The sequence below is a fragment of the Oncorhynchus gorbuscha genome, unplaced genomic scaffold, assembly GCF_021184085.1.
Source record: "Oncorhynchus gorbuscha isolate QuinsamMale2020 ecotype Even-year unplaced genomic scaffold, OgorEven_v1.0 Un_scaffold_2667, whole genome shotgun sequence".
NCBI classification, from domain to species: Eukaryota; Metazoa; Chordata; class Actinopteri; order Salmoniformes; family Salmonidae; genus Oncorhynchus; species Oncorhynchus gorbuscha.
The window spans coordinates 1-8240 of NW_025745126.1; the positions used below are offsets into that span (position 1 = coordinate 1).

At 47.9% G+C, this 8240-nt stretch overlaps 1 pseudogene; it reads left to right on the forward strand.

Annotated features, from left to right (window-relative positions):
* Positions 1-51: 51 nt before the first annotated feature.
* On the forward strand, positions 52-5325 carry LOC124017522 (annotated as a pseudogene).
* Positions 5326-8240: the final 2915 nt, after the last annotated feature.

Sequence of the window (8240 nt, forward strand, 5' to 3'; positions counted from 1 at the left end):
ACCCATCAGGCCAACCTACAGGTCATTGGTTTGATTGGTTGGTTGATAAAGAGATCTTTTTCACATAGACGACATGCCTTTCACCCATCAGGCCAACCTACAGGTCATTGGTTTGATTGTTTGGTTGGTTGATTGGTTAGTTGGTTGGATGACAATGAGATCTCTTACTTCAGGGATGGGCAACTCCTTTGGGGCCTGATTGGTGTCCACCCTTTTGCCCAGCCCCAGTTCACATACAGTAACTTTTGGAAAGTATTCAGGACTTTTGACTATTTCCCACTTTTTTAACGTTACAGCCTTATTCTAAACTTGATTAAATTATTTTTTGCCTCATCCATTTACATACAATACCCCATAATGACAAAGCAAAATAGGTTTGTATGCTAATTTATTAAAAATAAAAAATGTCACATTTACATAAGTATTCAGAACCCTAACTCAGTTATTAGAGCATTGGGTCTTCTTGGGTAATGATGCTACAAGCGTGGCACACCTGTATTTGGGGAGTGTCTCCCGTTCTTCTCTGCAGATCTTCTCAAGCTCTGTCAGGTTGGATGGGGAGAGTCGCTGCACAGCTATTTTCATGTTCGATCGGGTTCAAGTCCGGACTCTGGCTGGGCCACTCAAGGACATTCAGAGACTTGTCCTGAAGCGACTCCTGCGTTGTCTTGGCTGTGTGCTTAGGGTCGTTGTCCTGTTGGAAGGTGAACCTTCGCCCCAGTCTGAAGTCCTGAGCACTCGGGAGCAGGTTTTCATCAAGGATGTCTCTGTACTTTGCTCGTGACTGGTCGTACTGGTCTCCCATTCCCTGCCGCTGAAAAACATCCCCACAGCATGATGCTGCCACCACCATGCTTAAGGATGACGTTCCACCGTAGGGATGACCTTCCACCGTAGGGATGACGTTCCACCGTAGGGATGATGTTCCACCGTAGGGATGACGTTCCACCGTGGGGATGACGTTCCTCCAGACGTGACACTTGGCATTCAGGCCAAAGAGTTCAATCTTGATTTCATCAGACCAGAGAGTCTTGTTTCTGATGGTCTGAGAGTCCTTTAGGTACATTTTGGAAAACTCAAAGAGGGCTGTCATATGCTTTATACTGAGGAGTGGCTTCTGTCTGGCCACTCTACCATAGAGACTTGATTGGTGGAATGCTGCAGAGATGATTGTCCTTCTGGGAAGGTTTTTCCATCTCCACAGAGGAACTTTGGAGCTCTTAGTTGTTCTAAATGCACTTCTTCCATTTAAGAATGGTGGAGGCCACTGTGTTCTTGGGGACCTTCAATGCTACAGACATTTTGTTGGTACCTTTCCCCAGATCTGTGCCTCGACACAATCCTCTCTCGGATTTCTACGGACAATTCCTTTGACCTCATGTCTTGGTCTTTCCTCTGACATGCACTGTGAACTGTGTGACCTTAAATAGACAGGTGTGTACCTTTCCAAATCATGTCCAATCAATTGAATTTACCACAGGTGGACTAAAAGTTGTAGAAACATCTCAAGGATGATCAATTGAAACAGGATGCACCTGAGCTCAATTTCGAGTCTCATAGAAAAGGGTCTGAATACTTATGTAAATAAGGTACTTCTGTTTTCATTTTTAAGACATTTGCAAAATTTCAAAAAAACTATTTTTGCCTTGTCATTATGGGGTATTTTGTGTAGAAGGCTGAGGATTTTATTTGATCAATTTTAGAATAAGGTTGTAATGTAACAAAATGTGGAAAAAGTCAAGGGGTCTGAGCACTTTACGAAAGCACTGTACCTGACCCAAATAGTCAGTTAATCCATTTAGAATGCAATCAGTATAATCAACTGTGTTTGCTAGAGACGGGGAAAAGTGTGAAGCCACTCCGGCCCCTGAGGACTGGAGTTTCCCATCCCTGTCTTACATAGAGGATGGGGCATTTCACTGATCAGGCAAACCCACCTTTCAGGGAGGAGTGGGTGTTTGATTGGTTGATCGGTCGGTTGTTTCGTTGATTGTTTGGCTGTTGGCTTGATTGGTCGACTGGTTTATTGATGGATTCGATTGACTGATTTGACTTTACTTACTTTAATGCGTGTTAAGGTTTTACATTAATACAAAACCATTTAGGGTAAACACAATAAGTCAAAAGGAAAATCTCAAACAATCCCCTCTTCTCCATGTTATAGATCAATAGTTTGACCAGTGTGTTATGTAGTTCTCCCATTGTGGTCCCTTCTAATCCTACGCCCTCCACCTGTTCTCCCATTGTGGTCCCTTCTAATCCTACGCCCTCCACCTGTTCTCCCATTGTGGTCCCTTCTAATCCCTATGTCCCCCACCTGTTCCCTCCATGCAGTGCACTGATTCCATTGAAGCATGTCCTCCCACCTGTTCTCCCATAGTGGAACATGCTGTCATTCTCCACCTGTTCAAAGTCTTACTGTTTCTCCATTGTGGTCTCCTCTCATCCCAGGTCCTCCAGTTGGGTTACAACAAGCTGACCAACCTGACAGAGGGGATGATGCGGGGCCTGGGCCGCTTGCAGTGCCTCTTCCTCCAGCACAACCTCATCGAGGTCATTGACAACAAAGCATTCGAGGAGTCCAGCTCCAGTCTCAGCAGCATCGACCTCTCGTCCAATAAGCTGGCTCGGATCGATCCGTCAACGTTCACCGTGCTAAACCGGTTAATGGTCTGCGAGCTGGCAGGAAATCCTTTCCATTGTGGATGTGATCTGTATAGTTTTCTTACTTGGTTGGAGGCATTTAATAACGTGACACATACATACGACAGGCTGCAGTGCGAGACCCCTGGCGAGCTGTTTCTCTACCCGCTCCTGAGCCCCGTGGCCGGGCATGGGCGCAGCGCTCGCACCATGCTCGCCACCATCTGTCGCGACGGCATGATCATACCCGGGATCACGTCTCAACCCGGCACCGACTGGGAGGGCTCCGGGATGGGCCCGGAGATGGACGGCCGGGCCGGACCGTATCATCAGCCGACAGCGTCGTCCACGGCTGACCCCAACTTCAACCCCAGCATCAAACTCAATGGGTCACTCTGTCTGCAGCCAAGCTGTTGGTCCAGATCCCTAAACCATACAGCAAGATGTACGTCCTGGTTCAATACAACCAGAGCTTCGTCTCGGACATCCAGAACCTCAAGGAGAAGAAGGAGAAGGTGACGTTGGTGGATCTCAAACCTCACACCAACTACACCTACTGCGTAGTGTCTATAAGTAAAAACCAGCGCAACAACCACACGTGCATCTTCTTCGCCACGCGAGAGGCTGGCACTGACGACCACCACGCCAACCCGTCAACCATGACGCATTACATCATAACGATCCTGGGGTGTCTGCTGGGGATGGTGATCGTGCTCGGGCTCGTCTACTACTGCCTGAGGAAGCGTCGGATGCAGGAGGAGAAGGAGAAGGTGATGATCGTGAAGAAGACCATCTTGGAGATGCGGTAAGAGGGACAATGGGTTATTTAGGTTGTTGAAACCCCAGCTCTTTATTCTTTGTTATTTGACATTATTTTACTCATCTCTTTTATAGCCTTGTTGTTTTTATTATTTTCTCTCATTCCATTTTATTGTTGATACAATAAAGTGTGTTTGTGATTTAAATGCACTTTAATTAATTAAAGTTTGATTCGAGGGTTTGAATAACTTGGGACTCATAGGTAGATGCGATGCACCTGAATTGCATACAGCTATTTTACCTGAGATTGTATTTTATTTCCAGGTATGGACCGGAGGCTGCAGCACAGGCAGCTAACGACCCGGCAGCCATGCAGCATCTCCAGGAACAGGCCCAGAACCAGGGGCACCACGGAGGTCACCTCCACGGAGGAGGGAGTGGCGGGGGTAATAAACTTCCCCCTCCACCTCCTCCAGCTCCCGGCATGCTCCACGGTTCGGCCAACACCACTCCTCCCGCCTCTCGACGCTCCCCCAAGTGGAGAAGATGGCCACGGCGTTCTGTGAAGCCATGGCAACCAATAAAGGGAACTATATGGACGTGAGGACTGGGGCAGGATTATCAGGAGACGGGGGAGGATTATTACTGGCAGGGGGAGGAGGAGGAGGGGGGGAGGCGATACTGGTGGATATGCGAGGCATCAACGGTTGCAGTGAAGATGGAATGGACGTTGGGAATGATTCGGATGACGACGGGCACGGATCTGCATCGGAGATCTCGACAATCGCCATGGAGGTCGACAAAGTCAACCAGATTATCAACAACTGTATCGACGCGCTCAAGCTCGACTCCCTTGTTGCCACGACAACATCTGGCGACAACCCTACTTCTCCTCCACCTGCTAGTATCACCTCCCTCGCTCGGAACCTTATCCCCCTCTCTCAAGGCCTCGCTGACACCTGCCAGATGCTCGCCTCCTCTCCCAAAATCCATGCCCCTCCCGCGATGACCCCCGTCCCCCTCGTCATGCCCCTCTCGGAGCGTCCCGGAATCAGTGGAGGGGGGTTTCTCTCGCCACCCTACAGGGACCCACCACCGGCGAATGCCGTACTGACCCTTACAGAGGCAGCTGAGCGATACAGGTGTGGTGGTCATGGGTGCTGGGAAGAACCGATGTAGCGTGTCCTCGGCTGGAGGATCCATGAAGAGCACCAGGGTCTTCAGTCTGGATGTCCCGGAGCCCCGCAGCCCGGGGCCCAACTCCTGCCCTCCATACTCAGAGAAGGGGAGCCCTGTTGGGTGTGGGGAAACCATGGAGAGGCTCCCTCTTGTGGGTGGAAATGGTAGTGGTTGTGGTAGTGGTGGTGATGGAAACGGGATGGGTTGTGGTGGTGGGAACGGAATGGGAGGAGGGGTTAATGAAGGTGGGGTGAATGTCAATGGAGGTGGGGTGGGTTGCGGAGGGGAGGGAGAGGAGGGGAGGCCGGGAAAGCAGCAGCAGCATCATCATCTGGAGGTACATCCAGACTACCACTGTTCTGAGCACAGGCACTCCTTCCCCGCCCTCTACTACGAGGGATCCAACGACTCCCCCTCTCCCTCCCCATCCCAGAAGGCCTCCTTCCTCAAACCCCTGGGACGTACCAAAAGGGACCCTGCCGCCTACTCCCAGCTCTCCCTTCCCGGCACCACAACTACTCCGGCTACTCCTCCAGCCCCGAATATTCCTCGGAAAACACCCTTCGAATCTGGGAGAGGTTCCGGCCACACAAGAAAGGCCCTCGCGACCCTCGCGAAGAGGCGACGTATATCGCTGCAGGCCACGCCTTGAGGAAGAAGGTTCAGTTTGCGAAAGACGAGGACCTCCATGATATCCTCGACTACTGGAAGGGGTGTCGGCCCAGCAGAAGCTGTGAGAGATGAGGAAGAGTGTAACCTAGAGGATGGCATACAGAAGGAGAAGACAGTGATGTCATAATTCTCAAGAACTCCCAGACAGTGAATGGACCTGAATGACACAACTACAACTGTCGGCTCCCATGTGCACTTCCTGGTCTCTTTTATGACATCATCTGTCTTCTCATTCTTTAACTTATCCTCGGCTGTTACAACAGCAGACTCTGCCAGGGGATGAGGAGGATAGTAGTGGAAGTTATGGGGGAGACATTATGTAGTAGTAGTAGTAGCATGACACGGGGTATTGTTTTTTTTCTACAGTTCCACAATGGAACTACAGGGGTTCCACAATTCTACAAGTCGTTCCACAGAAATTCCACTGTTCCATTGCGGGTTCCATCATGGTTCCACAAGAGTTCCACAGTTTTACAATGGTTCTATAGAGGTTCCAAAGTTCCATAAAGAGTTCTATAATGTCTCTGTAACAGTTCCGTAGGGGTTCTATAGTGGTTCTAGAAGTTTCAAAGTTCTACATGGAGTTCCATAATGGTTCCACATTCTCATTCTCTTTTTTTTCCAGGTTTGGGTAAACAAAAAACAACAATATATCAGATTTCCTTTTGTCTGGCACTTTGGTCCTTGCAGACTACCATAGAAAGACAGAGCCAGGGTGATGAGGACTCAGTAATGACTGCAGAGTCTTGTCACTAGCAGGTGTCCTAAGACTCATTACAACATATCTCCCAACAACAAGCAGCAGCATTACTCGGCTTAAACCCTGGTCCCTTAAACAGCACAGCTCATAATCCCATCAACATTCAATTCATTCACTAAACACTGCATGCATCCCAAGTGGCACCCTATTCCCTGTTTTCTGCACTACTTTTGACAAGGGCCCACAGGGTTCCCATAGGGCTCTGGTCAAAAATAGTGAGCTATATAGGGAATAGGGTGCCATTTGGGACTCAGAGTCATTTCACTCTGCAGCCCACCACCTGCCTCCCTAGCACCGCCATTTAGAGAGATAATTGAAAGGGGATGAGGAATTAGCAGTGTTTGCCTCAATCTCTTCTTCTTCCTTCGGAGGAGGGGGGAGAGAGGAGGGAGGATGGAGGGCAGAAGGAGGACAAGGAAGTGGGGGAGGATATTAAGCGATTCTTATCGTGTTAATTGTTCTCGGCTGTAATTAGCCCAGGAACAAAACAGGTGGAGATGCTGGCGTGGGTGGACACACACCGAGAGGGTGTGTGTGTGGACGGTGGGAACCAGGCCCTGGAGCCCCTCTCTGTGTTTAGCAGGAGCGTGCTTATCGATTGGAAACACCTACACATGTTTTACAGAGCGTGGCATGCTGCGGGGCGCTCCGCCATTTTGTTTTCTCCTTCTTCTTGGCCTTTTCTATATCACACATGTGGATTGAGCAGATACATTGCATTCAGATAGCAAACAAGGAGGAAGGGACGTTTACACACACGCACGCACACTCTCCGTGTGTGTGTTCAGATTACTATGAAGTAAGCCATTTTCCAGACCTACTTGCTAACATTTCCCTGGCTTCGAGACAATTTGTTATTTACAGGTATAGCATATTTTTTTCTTTTGATAAGAAAGTCAAAGCTTCCTTCAGGGGAAGATTAAAATTAGCATTTCAATAGTGCTAGTCATGCAAAAACCACTTTAGGCTGGGTTAGGAGAGGTGGAGAGAGACGAGTGTTGGCTCCCATATTAAAGCAGAAGGTAATCATGTCGGAGAAGAGAGAAGGTTCCTGGCGGAACACACAGAACTCACACAAGACGTTACAGCTGAAATTAAAGACAATGCTAGTATGGTGATGTTTAGAAAAGCTAGAGTGCGCAATGGTTCATGGTCTATTTTAGAGGGAGCGAGAGCGTGAGAAAGAGAGAGAGAGAGAGAGAGAGAGAGAGAGACAGAGAGAGAGAGAGAGAGAGAGAGAGAGAGAGAGAGAGAGAGAGAGAGAGAGAGATGGATCTCTATGGGGAGGTCAACGAGATCATATAGCAGAGCCATAGATATAAAGAGTTAGTAAAAAATCTATCTTCAATGTTGCCAGCAAACGCTCCCTAGAAAAACCATAGTGCCAAATATGCTATTTATAATGGCAATATATGGACATAGCCCAATTGTTATATTTTGTATTGGTGTTTTGACCAATCATATCAGCTCTTTTCACATCCAATTTTTTCAGATCCGATCTGGTTTGATGAAATACAAATGAGTGACGAAAAAATATAATAATTGTGTTTCCTGTTTAAACTTCCTGGTTTCTGGTCTATATGGAGGTGATAGAGGTTATACAGTGCCTTGCAAAGTATTCACGCCCCTTGGCATTTTTCCTATTTTGTTGCATTACAACCTGCAATTTAAATAGATTTTTACTTGGATTTCATGTAAAGGACATATACAAAATAGTCCAAATTGGTGAAGTGAAAAAAAATACTTGTTTCAAAAAAATAAAAAGTGGTGTGTGCATATGTATTCACCCTCTTTGCTATGAAGCCCCTAAATAAGATCTGGTGCCACCAATTACCGTCAGAAGTCACAAAAAGTCCACCTGTCTGCAATCTAAGTGTCACACGATCTGTCATATGATCTCAGTATATATACACCTGTTCTGAAAGGCTCCAGAGTCTGCAACACCACTAAGCAAGGGGTACCAACCAAGCAAGCAGCACCGTGAAGACCAAGGAACTCGCCAAACATGTCAGGGACAAAGTCGTGGAGAGGTACAGATCCGGGTTGGGTTATAAAAGAATATCCGAAACTTTGAACATCCCACAGAGCACCATTAAATCCATTATTAAAAAATGAGAAGAATTTGGCACCACAACAAATCTGCCAAGAGGGCCGCCCACCAAAACAGGCAAGGAGGGCATTACTCAGAGAGGCAACAAAGAGACCAAAGATAACCCTGAAGAAGCTG